The following is a 19,580-nucleotide window of genomic DNA, read 5'->3' as shown; positions in this document are numbered from 1 at the left end:
AGTAATTACAATGCCCTTAATTTACAATGTTTATATATTTACGAGAAATTCTAAGAATGTAATTATGTTCGTAAACCATGGTATATGCTTTTGCAAATATAGATGATTAATATTTCATATGTCACATGATGAGCACTTCTTACATATCTGGAGAGGAAAAAATATCACAGGTTGGTGTTTTAAAATATGTTTTTTACTCCTAGCATGAGAAAAAATAATTTCTTGATTTCTCAGTGTTCAGACTTATTTTCTATTGTATGAGACAATTTACCAAAATAATTCTAGGATGACTCTGAATAATGAGGCCATGTAAACAGTTTGCCTCCTTCTTTATTACTTGTGCATTATTAAACTTACCAGTTAAATAATCAGAGTTTCTAAATAGTATGTATACATGAAACTGCTTAGTGACTTGTGACAGAAAAAGTATGATTAGGGAGAAAGCCAATGAAGTGTTTGTCTCCACAGCTAAAGTGAAGTGAAGAGTTTAGGCAATCACTTGCTTAATTCAAGCATTAAAACTGTTTTTGCTTCAATTGCCTAGATAATCAAAATCAAGCTGCTGGGAATTTTGCCTAAATTTTCTAAGCAGTTTGTTCCGTCTTTAAATGGAATTGGCCATAGAAATGTAACTTCTAAATTTTTTGGTGCTGATATTTATAGGGAAAGCAATAAAACTTGCCACTCTCACCAAATATTGGGGTAACAGTGGATTAAATGAAAAAAATGAAGGGTTTTCAAACTTTTGTTCTGAATTACTCAGGTTACTGTTTGTTCTTTGCCTATGCAACCTGCCTCTCCCTTATTCTGTCTCTGATTTCTTCTATTTCTAACACATACATGTTTGTGCACTACTCAAATCTTTCAAGAAAGTTAGGTCATTAACATATGCATTATCTCACATTTGGAGGTAAGCATAGTTGGTGAAAGAATGCAAGCTTAGCGACAAATTGCCTGCTGAATGAAGAAATATTACAGACAAGAGCTCATTGGAGTCAGGCAAAAGGAGAAGAAGCAACTCTCAACCAAAGCACTACAACATGTTCAAGCATCAGTAAGACATTCACTGTGGACAGAATACAGTGATGTTTGCAGTGCAGGGGTTGATAGAATGCAATGGTGAAATGTCAAGAGATGATCATGGAGAACGGTAAAAGCTTGTGAATAAACTGTGTTGGACTTCCTGGTCTGTTCAATAGTGTACCACCAGAGTTCTTTATGCAGGAAAGAGACAAAGCCAGACTTTTGAGAAGATCACATAGGCAGCAAAGAGAATGGGCTAAAGCAGAGAGAAAAGAGTAACTGAGAGCCAATTAGAAGATGGATGGGAAAGCTCATGGTTGCAATAGCAATTGGAAAAGAGCAAAGAGTACAGATTTTTGCAATAACTCAGAGGGGTAATATATGGAAAGTGTAGCATATCCATTACAGGAGATCGTCTAGGGAAAGTGTATATAAGAAAGAAGTAAAGTACAGCAAGATCAAAATTCCTGGAATCAGGATATTATAATGAGGCAACAATGATGGAAGTACTAATGAAGTAATGTTGAGCATCTTTTCAAGTGTCTGTTAGTAATCTGTATGTCCTCTCCAGAGAAATGTCTGTTCACATCTTATGCCCATTTTTTAATTGGATTATTTGTTTTTGGGGCATTGAATTTTATAAATTCTTTATATATCTTGGATATTAACCCTTTGTCAGATATGTCATTTGCAAATATCTTCTCTCATTCTATAAATTGCCCTTTAGTTTTGTTGATTGCCTTCATGTTGTGCAGAAGCTTTTTATCTTGATAAAATCCCAATAGTTTACTTCTGTTCTTGTTTCCCTTGCCTCCAGAGACATATCTAGAAAGAAGTTGCTGTGACTAATATCAAAGAAGTTACTGCCTGTGTTCACCTCTAGGATTTTTATGGTTTCAGGACTCACATTTAGTTCCTTAATCCTTTCTCCTAGTTAAATTTGCAAAATGTAGAAAGAAAAAATCTTAAAAAGCATCAATACAAAAGAAGTCTATCTCTAAATTACAAGGGAAGACAAATAATCCTAACAGCAGATCTCTCCAGAGAAACTTGTCAGAGAAGAAGGGAGTGGCATGATATATGCCACAGGCTTAATGGGGAAAGGCTATAACCAAGAATACTCTATCCAGCAAGGCTATCATTCAGAATAGCAGAGAGAGTTTCCCAAACACTAAAGTAGTTTGTGACCACTAAACGAGTCCTACAAGAAATAGTAAAGGGGATTCTTTGAGTGGGAAAGATAGACCAAAAACCACAAGGACTAGAAAGGAACTGAGGAAATATCCAGAAACAACAACAAATAAAAAAATGGCACCAAATTCATATCTATCAATAATTTTCTGAATGTAAATGGAAAATGCTCCAATCAAAAGATATAGGATGTCAGAATGGATAATCCATTTTGAATTTATTTTTATGTTTGGTTTAAGAAAGTGGTCTAGTTTCATTCTTTTGCATGTTGCTGTCCAGTTTTCCCAATAAACAAATAATCCAATTAAAAATTGGCCAAAAGGCACAATTAGAAAGTTTTGCAAAGAAGACATACAGATGGCTAACAGACACATGAAAAGATTCTCAACATCACTCATCATCAGGAAAATACAATCAATGAGAGGGGCGCCTGGGTGGCTCAGTCGGTTAAGCGGCCGACTTCGGCTCAGGTCATGATCTCGCGGTCCGTGAGTTAGAGCCCCGTGTCAGGCTCTGTGCTGACAGCTCAGAGCCTGGAGCCTGCTTCCGATTCTGTGTCTCCCTCTCTCTCTGACCCTCGCCCGTTCATGCTCTGTCTCTCTCTGTCTCAAAAATAAATAAACGTTAAAAAAAATAAAAAAAAAAACTACAATGAGATATCACCTCACATCTGTCAGAGTGGCTAAAAGCAGTATCACAAGAAACAACATGTGTTGGTGAGGATGTGGAGAAAGAAGAACCCTCTTGCACTGTTGTTAGGAATGCAAACTATTGCAGCCACTATGGAAAACAGTGTGGAGGTCCCATGAAAAGTTAAAAATAGAACTACACTACCATCCAGCAATTGCACTAGTAGGTATTCAACCCAAAGAATATAAAAATACTAATTCAGAGGGATACATGAACTTTGATGTTTATAGCACAATTATCTACAATAGCCAAATTATGAAAACAGCCCAAGTGTCCACTGACTACGAGTGGATAAAGAAGAGATGGTATTTATACATACAATGGAGTATTACTCAGCTGTAAATACTAATGAAATCTTGCCTTTTGCAATGAGGTGGATGGAGCTAGAGAGTATTATGCTCTTATTATGAAATAAGTCAGTCAGAGAAAGACAAATACTATATGCTTTCACTCAAATGTGGAATTTTAGAAACAAAATGAGCAAAGGAAAAAGAAGAGAGAGAAAAAAAGAGAGAGAGGCAAACCAAGGAAAAGACTCTTAACTATGGAGAACAAACTGATGGTTACCAGAGGAGAGGTGGGAGAGGAGGATGGATTAAGTAGGTGCTGGGGATTCAATAGTGCATTTGTTGTGATGAGCACTGGGTGTCCTATGTAAGCGAATCACTAAATTGTACACATGAAAATAATACTGCACTATATGTTAACAAACTGGAATTTAAATAAAAACTTAAAAAATATATACACATTACCCAAGCCAAATAAAGTAATGCTATCTCTAACCTTCCTAATAAATTGTATTTCAATATGATTATTTTGCACTCCTGGTCTTTAAAAAATGTGTTAAGATAAAAAAAAGTTAAGGTTTTTTTTTCTTTTGATTTATTAATCAGAATGATAGTAACTCAGTCATTACTAGGTCCTCAGAGGTCTTTAATATCCAGGTTAACTCTAGACTTAATATCGTTATTACCTCATAAACAAGAAGCACCCTCCATTATCATTTAATTCCTATGGTACCTGTACTGGAAAGGTTTCAATTATAAATAAAAGTTGCTGCTGATCAGAGTACAAACAACTTTGCTAGACAAAAATCCAATAACAAATGAGCAACCCAATTGCTAGCATAATTTCCCTAAGGAGCAATCCTTTGCATGATGCTAGCCAAAGAGCTCATGTCTCTTTCATGTTGTACCTGTATTCTATAGAAGACTACTGATTTCTGTATTAACTCTCAGAGAGCCTGACCTCCTTATAACAGTGCACGTGTGTTTCCATCTGAAGTGCCACTGAGAGTGGCTATGCACTTGAATCATTTTCTCTAGTTCCTCTGGGTTGTCCTTGAGAATAAACACACATACATATGTATGATGTGGCTTCATTCATTTAGAAGTCAAAAATAGCTGCATAATAAAAGCAATGACGTGTTTTAAAATGAATAGTAAATCCTATCGTTCTTAATACAAATGCATGTTGTTAACCCTAAATCCTAAACTTTTATGAAAGCAGACTCCTCTTTTCATTCTCATAGAATAAGATATTTAACTTTGTGACTACTAACCTGGGCCTAGAACACAGGATGTAAAAAAAAAAAAAAAAAGAAAAAAAGAAAGAAAAACATTATACTGAGATGGTCCTACTGTATATTCAGCTCTGAATTCTGCCATTTTGTCTCTGTCATTTGTACATACGGGTATATTAATAGAAACATATGCAAAATGAATTCAGCATTAACCAGAAATGTGAAGTCGGCCATTTTATATTTTTTCCCTTTCCTCCATACTGTGACACTTTGATTCTGCATGACCATCTCTTCCTGCCATAAGTACACAATAACACCAAGCTGTATCTTTGAATACTTTATCTCATTTAAGTGTTATATGAACCTAATTTTGTTAGAAAATTAATTATTGGGAAGTCTCCTACGGTACTCTTTACAAAGTTATTTCATTAGCAAAGATTTACTACAAAATAAGCTAGAATGTTTGAATTTCAATCTTCAGGACCAGGATAAGTAGTAGTTGCTGTTGTTACTGTTTCTGGTTCAGTGAGCTATTCTCAAGTAATTACACATATTTGAACATATATCCTTAAGCCTCACTGGGTCCCATTATCCCTCAACATCTTTCTGAGCTCAGAGAGGGGTCAGTGCCTCTTCTAAGGGCTTTTACCTGATTAAGTCAAGATCACTAATCTTTTTGATTAACTCAAAATCAACTGATTCAAGACTTTAATTATGTTTGCAAAATCCTCATCTTTGTCTTTTATTTTATTGGCTAGAAGGAAATGACAGCTCTCATGAAGAGAGTCACATTCAAGAGGAGGACATTAACATAGAGCATGAGCACCAGGTGATGAGGGTCACAGGGGGTAGCTTAGATGAAAGGGCAACCATACCAGCAGAGTCAACCAAGATTTCTAATAGATTAAATAAATGGTTCAATGTAAAATAGAGAGTTAAGCGCCAACCTTTAGATTTTTGCCTGAACGAAAGTAGAAATGTTGAGTTGTGCCATTTATTGAAATGGGGTAACTAGAGGAAGATGTAAATGTCTGTAGAGGACAAAAGAAATCAAACGATCTGTTTTAGACATGTTAAGTTTAAAGTGTAAACTGGACATCAAATTAGATACTGAGAGGATCATTTACTGTGCAAGTCTGGAAGTCAGAAGAAAGTTCAAAAGGAGAGCTGTAAATTTGTGGATATTACAATAGAGATAATAGCTAAGGCCCACTGTCTGGATGAGCTCCTTGAAGAATGGGTCAAATGGAGAGAATAGGACTGAATGTTGAGGACTGAGCAATTCCAAGATATTGAGGGATAAAAGAGAAGGATACAGAGACACTTAAGAAAAATGGGCTGGAGCCTCCAGTGAGATCTGAAGAAGGTAATCACGATTCTACTTGAAGCCAAATAAATGAGCTTTAAAGTGTGGAATGAATGATCAACTGCTTCGACTATCATTGACCAAAACCAATGAAAATTTGCATCAAATATGATAAGGAAGAATTAAAAATATCTTTTGTTTTGCAGATGAAATAATACTATATTTAGAAAACTCAAGAGGAGGTACCTGGGTGGCTCAGTCAGTTGAGCATCTGACTCTTGATTTTAGTTCACGCTGTGGTCCCAGTGTTGTGGAATCAAACCTCAATTTGGGCTCCACACTGAGCATGTAACCTACTTGAGATTCTCTTTCTTCTTTTCTGTTCCTCTCCCCCACACTGGTGTCCTCTCAAAAGAAGGAAAGAAGGAAGGAAGGAAGGAAGGAAGGAAGGAAGGAAGGAAGGAAGGAAGGAAGGAAAAGAGAGTGAGAAAGGAAACCCAAAAGACTCTACCAACAAATTATTTAGAATAAATGAATTTAGTAAACATGTAGGATTACACAATTAATGTACAGAAATCTGTTGTGTTTTAATACACTAATAATGAAGATTCATAAAGAAAATTTAAGAAAACAATTTCGTCCCATTTAAAATTACAATAAAATAATAAATACCTAGGAAGAAATTTAACTCAGGAGATGAAAGACCCATTCACTGAAAACTATAAGAAACTGATAAAAAAAAAAAAAAAAAACACCGAAGACAACAAAAACAAATGGAAAGGTATTTAGTGTTCACAGAATGGAAGGATATTCTTAAAATGTTATACTCCCCAAAGCAATCTACAGATTTAAGGCAATTCACTTCAAAGTATGTATAGCATTTTTCATACAACTCTAACAAATAATCCTTAAATTTGTATGGAACCACAAAATAGCCAAAGCAATTTTGAGAAAGAAGAACAAAGCTGGAGGTTTCACAGTTCCAGATTTCAAGAAATACTGCAAAGCTATAGTAATCAAAAGAGTATAGTAATGGCACAAAAATAGACATGGAGGTCAATGGAAGAGCATAGAGAGTCCAGTAATAAACCTATAATTATATGGTCAATTAATCAACAATGGAGGAGGAAAGAATACACAATGGAGAAAAGACAGTCTTTTCAATAATTAGTGCTAGGAAAACTGGACAGATACATGCAAAAGAATGAAACTGGACCACATTCTTACTTACACTACACAGTAAAATTAACTTGAAATGGGATAAAGACATAAATGTGAGATTTGAAACCATAAAACCTCTAAAGAAAAACATAGGCAGTAATCTCTTGAACATCAGTCCTAGCAATACATTTATTGATATCACTCATCAGACAAGGGAAACAAAAGCAAAATTAAACTGTTGGGACAATACCAAGATAAAAAGCTTTGTACAGTGAAGGAAACTAACATAATGGAAAAGCAACCTATTGACTGGTAGATGATATATCAAATAAATTGTTAACATCTAAAATATGGAAAGATTTTATATAACTTAACACCAAAAAAATTCAATTAAAAAATGGGCAGGATAGAGGCATCTCTGGGTGGCTCAGTAGGTTGAGCATCTGACTTCGGCTCAGGTCACAATCTCACAGTCTCTGAGTTCGAGCCCTAAATCGGGCTCTGTGTGGACAGCTCAGAGCCTGGAGCCAGCTTCAGATTCTGTGTCTCCCTCTCTCTCTCTCACTGTCCCTCTCCCACTCAAGCCCTGTCTCTCTCTGTCTCTCAAAAAATTAATAAATATTAAAAAATTAATTGAAAAATGGGCAGGATAGATATTTTCCCAAAGAAGATATATAGATGGCCAACAGACACATGAAAAGATGTTCAACATCACTATCATCAGGGAAACGTTAACCTAAACCACAATGAGATATCACTTCACAACAGTAGAATGGCACTATCAAAAAGACAAAAAAAAAAAAAAGAAAAGAAAAGAAAAATGAAATGAAAAAAAGAAAAGAAAAGAAAAGAAAAGAAAAATGAAATGAAAAAACAAAGAAAAGAAAAGGAAATAAAAAAAAAGAAATACTGTTGAGGGAACCCTCCTATGCTATTGGTGGAAATGTAAATTGGTGGAGGGATTGCGGAAAACAGTACGAAGTTTCCCCAAAAAATTAAAAATAGAAATGTCATCTCCAGTCATTCCACTACTGTCTATTTACCCACCTACCAAGAAAATAACTCAAAAAGATAGATGCACCCCTATGCTTACTGCAGCATTATTTACAATAGCCAAGAATATGCAAACAACCCAAGTGTTCATAGATGAATGGATAAAGAAGGTGTGGTATGAATGTTTTCCTTATTTTATTATTTTTATACCTACACATTACTACATATTTTTATTCTGTGGGAGTGAATGGTTACAGAGTAAAAAAAAAGAGTGTACTTCAGAAGAAGAGGACTTACATAGTGGAGAAAAAAATGCTATTCATTACAAAACAGAGAAGTTGTACTTTAGGTAAGAACAAGGAGGATTCATTCAGTGAACTGATAGGGAAGACCAGCTATTCAGCAAAGATGAAAGGTAGACTAAAAGTCTCGGATACAGGTACCAAGCAGGGTAGGATAATTTGCACTGCCTATGAACACGATTAATGATCTATAATTTGGCTTTCAAAGATTATTTCCTGTCATGAAAATCTATAATTCTATGACCAGAAAGAAGGCTTGCATTTTTTAGTCATTTATATTATAGCTTAAGGGAAGTATTTTCTAGAACAATGTTTTGGATTACTGGTCATTAAAAAAAATAAGCTTTATTTATTTATTTTGAGAGAGAGAGAGAGAGAGAGAGAGAGAGAGAGAGAGAGAGAGAGAGAGAAGGAGAGCATGAGCAGGGGAGGAGCAGAGAGAGGAGGGGGAAAACCCCAAACAGGCTCTGTGCTCTCAGCTCAGAGCCCAACATGGGGCTCAAACTCACAAACTGTGACATCATGACCTGAGCTGGTCAAAAGTCGGAAGCTTCACCAACTAAGCCACCCAGGTGCCCCACTGGTCATTTATTTTAACTCTACTAGTACAAACTCTGAGCAATCCTTTGCATTTGTCCTTCTAACACAATCTAATTCACCTATGGTATGTAAAGTGCTTTCTAGAGTTTGCATATAATACAGCAACGGGTAAATGTATGATTTCTGATCTCTTGTTGCCATACTTCAAGGGTGGAGTAAAACATAATATAATGACTTAATAAAATCCAAATAAAGGTAATGTGTCTATGATAATTTTAGATAAATTCATCTGAGGCTTTATTTCCTATTTATGAGTTTTCTCATTCTTCCTTACTATGTATGAGATAGGAAAACTGAATGGACTTCATTTTAGAAAGCTTCCATGCCTGCTGTTTCCCTGCTAGGCCCCATTTACTCATGTTCTGTATTTCACCTTGAATCCTAGTAAACCAAAGAAGCTATGTTCCCACTCCAAAGGAGAATCAAGAAAGTTGATTATTCTCTGAGTTTCCTCCTAGGTGCCCATACACCTGACAATATCTAAGAATAACCAGATCCCAAGCATGTACCAGGACATTAGCTTTGAACAAGCTTTGGTCTACACTGGCCTGTCTTTGATGATGTATGTAATAATACCTGATGGTCACCTTTGATTGGACCCTACCCTGGATGCCTGAAACAAACATGTACCCTGGACCCCTTTCCAATATAAACTTCTAACCCCAAGTGACAGAGAGACTCACTTTTCTGAACTTCCCATCACCCCATCTGGTATACTCTATAACTTATGCTACTTAATAAATTCTGCTCTCACTTTCTCCTGGATAAAGTTTGATTTCTATTCTGCACAAAGCCAAGGACTCCTTTGACTGTCCCTTGGACCTAGTCTAAGTCATATATACAATTGTCTACAATAAAATCCTAGAGTTTATGGCAAACTTTGATGAAGATTCCAACCTATATGTTTTATGTTTTATTTTTTAAAGAAAATCACTATAATGTGTTATAAGAACAAATCTAAAAACATATATCTCAAAATGATAAAACATACAAAAGAAATATACGTGTTAATTGCATTTTCATAATCCACTCCTCAAATATTACATCCTGGAGTTACTGTAAATATAAATATGTTAATGAATTCATCCTTTCCTTGGAGGTCTCTAGAAGCAAAAGCATTGCCAGCTTTATTATAAGCCATATGGATTGTAACTTTCATGTTTACTGTTTCACATATATCTCTATCCATATTATACTATCATCTTATTACCTTGTCTACATCATTTGATTTTAGCAGTTACAATAATATATGGTTAGAGGTGTATTTTAAGACTCAAATTATGAAACTGATAAATTTTATCTGGATGGTCTCTAACTCTAGGTGAATAAATTCTTCATTTTTAATTATTTACTAAGAACCAATAACATGGTGGATGAAGTGAGAGAAAAATATGGATCTGTGAATTACCTTTCAGAGGGAAAAGGTTTCTATTACCAAGCTTTCCCTATTTATATTTCACATAATTAAAATGCTCATACTCAGAGAACAAATTGGATCCCATTATTAAATTAAGCATTATGATGATGTAGAATTGCAAGAAGTGTGTACTGCCAGTGGGCATTTCAAATTGCTAGGCTCTGATGACATTCCAGATAGTAAAAACATCCAAAATAACAGCTATGTGGAAACAATGTATTTCTGGCAAGTGTGACTCAAATTAATGTGTTCATTTGCAAACTCTAAATAAACATAATTCATTATAATTTCATTTTTTTGTACAAAACTGACCCTGTGTTGAAATAATAGTCCAGTCAAAACACAGGGAAGAATCTGGTCTGAAATCTCTAGTGAATTAAATGGTTTAGAATATCATCTCTGAAGAGATATGAAAGGCATATGACAGTCATACAAGGAAGTTTGGATTTTAAAGTATGAGCATGACTCTACTAAAGTTTCCTGGAAAACTCTTCTCTATGTGTACTTAATTGATCTGAAATTATTCTAATCTGCTATAAAGGTTTTAGTATTTCATTTGGTAGAGTGGTTCAAGACAAAAATAGACAAAGTAGTAAGGACCTACCTTTTCCAAGCTTCAGTGAAGCTGGAGAGAAGAGAAAACTTCAGTGATTTTTAAATACATTCTTTAACCTCAAACTCTGAGTACTTGGAAGTGACATATTTCCAGATCTATTCTATCCATATGGGTTATAAATGTATTTTTATTATGTGTGCTAAAATTTATAAAATTATACCTTTTTCCATATCTTAAAAAGCTCCCAAATTAAGTTTCCAAACTATCATGTTTCCCATCAAACTATACCTAATACTTGGTATAGAAATTTTTCTCCTCTTCCTCCTTCCCTTTTTTTTCCTTTCTTTTTCTTCCTTTCTTTTTCTTTCTTTCTCTTTCTTTCCTTCCTTCCTTCCTTCCTTCCTTCCTTCCTTCCTTCCTTCCTTCCTTCCTTCAAGACCAAGAGCAGGAGAGGGGCAGAGGGAGGGAAGGTGGTAGGGAGAGGGACGGAGGGAAAGAGAGAGAGAGGGAGAGAAAATCTTAAGCTCCACATCCAGCACAGAGCCCAATGAGGGGCTCAATCTCATGACACAATGGTGAGATCATGACCTGAGCTGAAATCAAGAGTTGGACAATTAACCAACTGAGCCATTCAGGCGTGCCTCTATTATTTCTAAATATTCTATAATGTAAAAAAAATTATATATATATTTTTTTTTTTCCTTACACTCACAGTCAATATTTCTCAGTGCCAACTCTTTGAGAAGTGTGTACAGGGCCTGCTTGGGATTCTCTGTCTCCCTCTCTCTGCCCCTCTCCTGGTCACACATTCTCTCTCTCTCTCTCTCTCTCTCTCTCACTGTCTCAACATAAATAATTAAACATTTTAAAAAGTATATTAATAATGCATTGTTTCTCTGCCTAGATCAGTAGTTTACTTCTCCTAAGTATTTGATAAGTATCTAATCTCTTCTGTTTCTCCAAAATTTAGTTTAAAATACTCAAATATTTAGTTAAAACATTTGCGATTAAGAACAGAGTGAAAGTGAAGTATAAATATTCAGTGGAAACTAAGCATTTTCCCGGTGATGAAATCCCACCAAGAACTATAGCACTACAGTACTATTCTAATCATCTACATAATGTAGGCTTGTGCTTTTCAGAATCTATGTGACATGATGGTATCCATATGGCTTTAAAATCAAAGGGCAATATCGCTTCTCGGCCTTTTGGCTAAGATCAAATGTAGTATCTGTTCTTATCAGTTTAAAATCAAAGGGCAACCACTTTTCTGACCAAAAGGACATACTCACTAAAAAAGTCTCTATTGCAAAAATTTAAGGCACAGTAATATCAAGTTTTATGGAAGAAATTATCAGTATGTAATAAAACTTCTTTCTGAAATTTGCCTTAAATGTTTAAGGAAAACAGAAAAATTTAAATATAATTTACAATTTTTATAGTAAAAATTTCTATGTCTGCTTCAAAAAATTATGTAACTTCTCATAAATGTGAGTTTTTTACACAAAGTTACACATAATTACTATATTAGGGCCATTATAATTAAGACAATGCTTTCATTTTGAAATTCTATATAGAATAATGATGAATAGCTCCATTACGTAAATTCTTGTTGTAAAAATACTAAATTTTATTCATCAAAATATATTGCTTTACTTCCAGTCATGTCCTTATGGCAAGCCCATATCTGCATCCCTAAACACAAAGTGTTTAGCATTTAAAATCGTTAGCTTTTAAAATCTAGACAAGTCTAAATTCGAATTCTGATTTTGCACATAGTTTAAATATCTGCTATCTTCCTAACTCAACTCTGACAAGTGTCAGGGGGCTAGAAGGGAAAGTGAGGTGAGAGATCATGAAGATTAGCTTTTGTCCTTACTCTGATTTCAATTCTAGGGGCACCTGGGTGGCTCAGTTGGTTAAGCACCCAACTCTTGGTTTCGGCTCAAGTCATGATCTTGTGGTTCGAGCCCTGCATTGGGCTCTGTGCTGGCAGCATGGAGTCTGCGTGGGTTTCTCTCTCTCACCCTCTATTTCTGCCCCTCCATATCTGTCTCAAAATAAATAAATAAACTTCTTAAAAATTGAAAATAAACTATACTAAATTATACTTTCTACTGCTCCTAGGTTTCTCCTTAATCCCTGTTCACTTATTTCCTTCTTGTCAAGCCTGACAAATTCCTCATCCCTTGGCAGTTGTTGCCATTTTCTTTGTCTTTCTCCAGTTTCTATGGCTCTCCTGACATGAAAGATGTGTACGCACAGGAAGGGCAACCTGTGTATTTAACGCACGACAGGAGTGGTAAGTTTGGGTACGATCAGGTGCTCTATTCTGGTATGTGTCTGTTTACCCAACACATATATAAAATTAAACATAATATCTCTTATTAAGTATTAACTTGTTTTATAAAATCCTTTTTGTCTCTAAAGGACGTTTTCACTTTATCTACTGATACTATTTCTTCAGAATGAATACACTGACATTGTGGTAAGTGAGCATTTACCTCTTCCTTCCCTGTATTTGGTATAGATATTATTTGATGGATTTGTGAATCAGAGAGCTAAAATAGGTTCAGGGACCCTATAGATAAAGTTAGGTAAAAGGCAATAAGGAGGGATAGGAATGTATCCAAAAGAGAGTATATTTTCTACAGGCAAAAATTACCAAACCAAAAAACAAACAAACAATAAATGTTAAACACTGGTAAACACCAAATTGAATTTGTCTCTCTACTATTGGTTTGCGACCACAGTCTTGGAGTTATAATGTAAACCAGGCATACCATTTTTGGAATACTTATGTAGTTTCATAGTTTTACATTTTTACATCTGATCTATATAGACATTTTTGCAATACATTGTGTAGTATATAAATGTAATATCTACTTCTTGGTTGTCTCAAAACTCTTCATTAAGACTCCCACTTGGGGAGTGCCTGGGTGGTTTAGTCAGTTAAGCATCTGACTCTTGATTTCGGCTCAGGTCATGATCTCACAGTTTGTGAGTTTGAGCCCCGCATCAGGCTCTGTACTGACAGCTTGAAGCCTGCTTGGGATTCTCTTTATCTCTTTTTTTCTGCCCCAAACAGTGCTCATGCAGTCTCCCTCTCTCTCAAAATAAATAAATTAAAAAAAAAAAGACTTCCATCTTTTCATGAGTTATTTGAGGGGCCACATGTGACATAAACTTTTATATGTACTTTAGCATATTGCTTGCCTTTCTATTCAGTTCCATTGGTAATGACTTTTCAGACAGGACAACCATGCTGTTTTAAGGAAAGCTTGTACTTCAATTTCTTATTTTCTCCCTTATTTTCAATGTTTTCATCACCCTCCTCCACACTTATTTGTCCACATACAAATTAAAATTAATTTCTCTACCTAGGAAGAATAGTGTTACTTGAATGATATTTAATTTTTATATAAACTTAGAAATAAATGACACATTTTGACGTTGAATGTGAACGAAAGGGAGAGGACAGAAAATGGGAGACATGGGAAGAGGGCAGTTCACACCTACTCAAGGGACCTACTCTACAGACCTTCACCAGTGCTCACAAGACAGTTGGGGTGAGATGGGAGATGGGAGAAAACCTCTGTACTGTTGGTATACAGTGTAGAGGAGTGTAGCGGCCAGTGCTACAGGAATGGCACAAAGTCACCCTTAGACACTCCCCATACAGAAAATAAGCCCTAAGCCCCTGGAGAAAAATCAGTGATATACATACTCCCAGGGTATAGATGAGGACACTGCAGGTGGCAGAAGGGTAAAAGAAAAAAAAAATCCATCAACAATGTGGGTTGAGTGTGTCCGAAGCCTCTAGCAAGGCTATAATAAGTCCCTGAACTTTGAGAAGACTATCAGGAAAATCTCAATATAAATCCATAAATGATACAAGGCAGAGTTTGGCTACAATGGAAAGGAGAGGCATGGTCACTGAGAAAGCATATTTGAGACCTAGGAACACAGAGCCTGCCTAACACTTAAGCTGGACAACATAAAAGAGAAGAGCCCCTGCCTACCGTCATCACACCAGCAAACACCAGGAACAAGAAATAGTGAACTGCTAGTGGAACAGGAGCAAGAGGATGGAAAGAGACCTTCTCTAAAGCACAGGTGCACACGACAGACTGAAAGCCAGGGAGACAGAAAAGGGAGAAAACCCCTCCATAAATCCAGCTGCAAAATAAATGTAGAGCCATTAGTGCACTAAAATTAACCACAACAACCATCAAACACAAACTCAGCTTAAACCATGAGTGGATTAATAATTTACACGCCAACACTAGCAGCCTAGTATAAGACACACATAACCATTTCCTGGTAAAAAAACACTATCTGAATCTTTCCTGTTCTCAAACTGATTTATGCATGCAATCAAAAATTATGGAACACACACATACAAACATTGTCAACAATAAACACAAAGACTTAGAGGGGACTCAGATGTTTGAGCTATCAGATAACAAACTGAAAATAACTATGATAAATATATTGAAGTCTCTAAAGAATGAGATGAGGAATTTCAACACAGAAATGGACCCTATAAGATAAAATCAAATATTTCTACCTAATTTATACCTAAATATTTTAGTACTTGTGATGGTCCCCATACTTTAGTCAGATTAATCAGCCTGACTCGTTTATCGAGTATTTACCAAGCATTTGCAACTTGGTCTTAGACTGATTTCCAGACTAAGATAGCATCATTATTTTATCAACATAACTAATAATAAATACAACCTTAGTTTCTTTTCCCTGAACCATAACAACAAACACAATAGTCTGAATTTCTCTGTAAGAGAACAGTAAAGTATGCATTGGAATCCTGCCCAATGTGAAAGTAAAATGGCTTTTTGAGAGAAACATTCCAAAGAATGTATTAGCCAATTAATCACAGAATAACAATCTCCTTCTGCTCAATGTACAGCTTGCATCAACTGACACTATTGGAAGTGTGACGTTATTTTGTCCTATATAGCGTGCCTCTAGGATCAATCAGGTTTTCTGATAGACCATATTGAACAATTATGAGTACGAAATTTATGAGTATGAGTACACCTGCATCTATCATATCCTTTATTATTTTTTGATGTTTATTTGAGAGAGAGAGAGAGAGAGAGAGAGAGAGAGAGAGAGAGAATATGAGTGGGGGAGGGGCAGAAGAGAGGGAGACACAGAATGTGAAGCAGGCTCCAGGCTCTGAGCTGTCAGCACAGAGCCCTACACAGGGCTTGAACTCACAAACCATGAGATCATGACCTGAGCTGAAGTTGGATGCTCAACCGACTGTGCCACCCAGGAGCTCCTAATGTATCCTTTATTAAAGTTGAAATTCCTTGTTTCTAGGAATCTGATGATGGTTTAAATTAACCAGTTGAAAGACTTTAGGTAATTCTAAAGATTTGCACCTAGAACAAACAACTAAAATAAGATGAAAAGAGTAATTGGAGCTCATCCAGTTCCCAAAGTTTAGTTAAAGAAGAGTCTCCCATTCATACAATTTATCATTCTGTTGATACATTTTGGTAAAAATGAGGCAACAGCCTCACATATCTTCAAAAATCCTCAGTAAATGATGTGTACCTAAGATCAGGATCAAGGAAAGAAAGTTTGTTTCTTAGCATTTCTCTTCATTATTGTACTGAAATATAGTAGTATGGCGTTCAAAAAGAAGTAACAGTCATACAGACCAAAAACAAAAAAGTAAAATTGTATTTATTCAAAAAAGACATAATTGTTTTTATACAAAATCTAAGTAGTCTACAAAAACTAATAGGTGAGATAGTAAGTTTGCAGATTAGAAGATATTCATAAAAATGAATTGTACTTCTATATTATAACAAATAAAAGGAAATTAAAATAAACAAATTATGTAACCACACCATAAAACACTTAAGATATGTTTTAAAAAGATGAACAAAACTTGTGCACTGAACTCTTCCAAAAATTCTTGAGAGAAATTAAAGACCTAAATACGTGGAGTAGTATATGATAAACATGGATTATAAGATTCAATATCGTGATTTTGTCAATCCTCCCAAAATGGATTGCAATTCTGATCAAAACCTCACCAGTTTTGGTTGGTAAGAAAGAGCAAGCTAGTCTATAGTTTCTATGAAAAAGGAAATGTTCTGGGGCACCTGGGTGGCTTAGTCAGTTAAGCGTCTGACTTTGGTTCAGGTCATGATCTTATGGTTCGTGAGTTTGAGCGCCACATTGGGTCTCTGCTGTCAGCACCGAGGTACTTCAGATCCTCTATCCCCCCCCTCAGCCTCTCCCCTGCTCCTGTGCTCTCTCAAAAGTAACTAAACATTAAAAAAAATAGAAAGTTTCTATAACAGCCAAAAGAAAAAGTTGGAGGATTTCTGTAACCTTATTTCAAGACTTATAAAGTCACAGTAATTAAGATACTGTCTTATTGGCATAAAGATATATATATATATATACAAAGCTGAATAGTGTACAGAGTCAAGTAATGGATCCGCAAACATATCTGATCAACTGATTTTGAAAAAAAAATGCCAAAACAAATCAATGAGCAAAGAATATTTTTTTAACAAAATGGTGATAAAATAATTGGATAACCTTTTTAATTCTCTTGCATTGCTTAAAGAAATGAAAAAAGGCACAATCACTTTGGAAAACAGTCTGGCAGTTAAGCCTATAGTTATTACACCACACATACACACACACACACACACACACACACACACACATATATATATATATATATTCTTCTTACTCTTGGGGGCTGGACAAGAGAAATTAAATGTATGTCTATGCCAAGACCTAATATGAATGTTTATACCAAGTCTGAGCATCTAATAACACAAAACTGAAAACAACCTAAATATTCATCAACAGGTGAATGGGTAAACACTGAAATACTACTCAGCCTAGGGAAACAGAAAATGGATATATGTAACGTGAATGGAACCAATTGTGTCAAATGAACAATGTGAAACAAACAAGGAAAATACCTACATATTACATGATTCCATTTATACAAAATTCTGGAAATTGTAAACTGATCTATTGTGACACAAAATGACAAGTGGCCATCTGGGACAGAAGACAGCAAAATGGCATAAGGAAACTCTTAACAGACCATGATTATATTATCTTCATTGGAGTGATGCTTTCCAGGTTTATACAAATACCAAATTCATCAACATATACACTTCTGAATATGCAGTTTATTTTATAAAAGTTACACTTTGAAAAATTAGAAAATAAATTATACTTCAAAAAAGCTTTAAATTTTTTTAATGTTTTATTTTTGAGAGAGAGAGAGAGAGAGAGAGAGAGAGAGAGAGACCATCAGTGGGGGAGGGGCAGAGAGAGAGGGAGACACAGAATCTGTGTCAGCACAGCTGTCAGCACAGAGCCCGATGTGGGGCTCGAACACATGAACCTGAGCCAAAATCAGATGCTCAACTGACTGAGCCACCTAGGTGTCTCCCCAAAAAGCTTTAAAAAATAAAATTTACCCAAAACTCACTCTCTTCCAAACAACCAGCCCTAGGGGATTATTACGCTAATATGAAAGGTCAAATGATTCAGCTTCTAAAATACAACCTTGCATAGTAAAGTTCTTCCTGAAGAGGACACAAAAAATGCTTACCATTAACAAAACTACTAAATTGACTAAGGTATCAAAAGATACCATTAAGAGGGTAAAAAGTAAATCCAGATAATACGAAAAGACATTTGCCTCATATTTGACTAACAAAGAGCTATTACCCAAATTTAATAAGCCCCAAAATATCAATAAAAGATAACTCAATAGAATAATGGGGAAGTCTTGAATATGCACTTCAAGGAACACAATATATAGAACAACCAATAAAGTTATAAAAAGATGCTCAAACCATAAAATCACACTGTGAAACCACTTTATGTGTACCACTGAACATGCAGTGGAATGACCAAAAAAGTCTGAAGGTCAAGTTTTGGCAAAAGCAATGGAAACTAACACGCTTCTGCTCAGACTATAAATTGCTAGAAGTTTTGTGGAAAATTATTTGGCACCTTCTAGTGAATTAAAAATATACATATTCTGTCACCCAATTATTGTATTCCTGGGGGACAATATCCAGTGGAATTGCAGACACGTATGCATCAAAGGGCATATATAGATTATTCATAATGATGTTCTTCATAATAATTAAAAACCAATAACAATTCAAAAGTATGAAGGATATATAAATAGTATTTTAAACAATTAAATATTGTATATCTCTATATAGATACTATATATATCTATATATAGACTACTATATATGCATGAGCTAAACATGCAAAACGTAAATGAATCTCACAAACAATTTTGTGCAAAGAAAGTCAGACACAAAGAACACATGCTGTATGATTCTATTTATATAAATAGACAATCCTGGAAAAACAAATCCACAGTGATTGACACACAATTTTGTGTATATATGCAATTTTATACATTTATAAAATATATTGCAATGACCGTATTACATTAAATGAATTGTAATAATAGAACGGAAGAAGGGTTAATGGTTGAGAGGGACTATATCGGGAAACTGGTATTTCATTTCTTGGTTTAGGTTTTAGTTATTTTTATTTTTATTTTTTTTAATTTCTTGTTTAGACAGCTTCATGATAATTCATTGTACTGTACATTTATTTTTGTGTCCTTTCCTGATGTGTGCTATAGTCAATAAAAGTTAAATAAACCCATAAAACATTTTAAAAGAGGTATGCTAATTTACGAGATATCAGGAATACAACAAACGATGAAGTTATGCCTATTTTTTTTGAGATAGCGTAGGGAGAACTTAGGCCAA

At 35.1% G+C, this 19,580-nt stretch overlaps 1 long non-coding RNA gene and 1 pseudogene across 1 annotated transcript in view; one reads left to right on the top strand and one right to left on the bottom strand.

Annotated features, from left to right (window-relative positions):
- Positions 1–19,580, bottom strand: part of LOC123386056 — a 537,493-nt gene that overhangs the window by 77,112 nt on the left and 440,801 nt on the right. The window lies entirely within an intron of this gene.
- Positions 11,954–12,054, top strand: LOC123386383 (annotated as a pseudogene).

This window comes from Felis catus, chromosome B3, assembly GCF_018350175.1.
Source record: "Felis catus isolate Fca126 chromosome B3, F.catus_Fca126_mat1.0, whole genome shotgun sequence".
Lineage (NCBI taxonomy): Eukaryota > Metazoa > Chordata > Mammalia > Carnivora > Felidae > Felis > Felis catus.
This window is presented reverse-complemented; position numbering and strand designations above follow the sequence as displayed.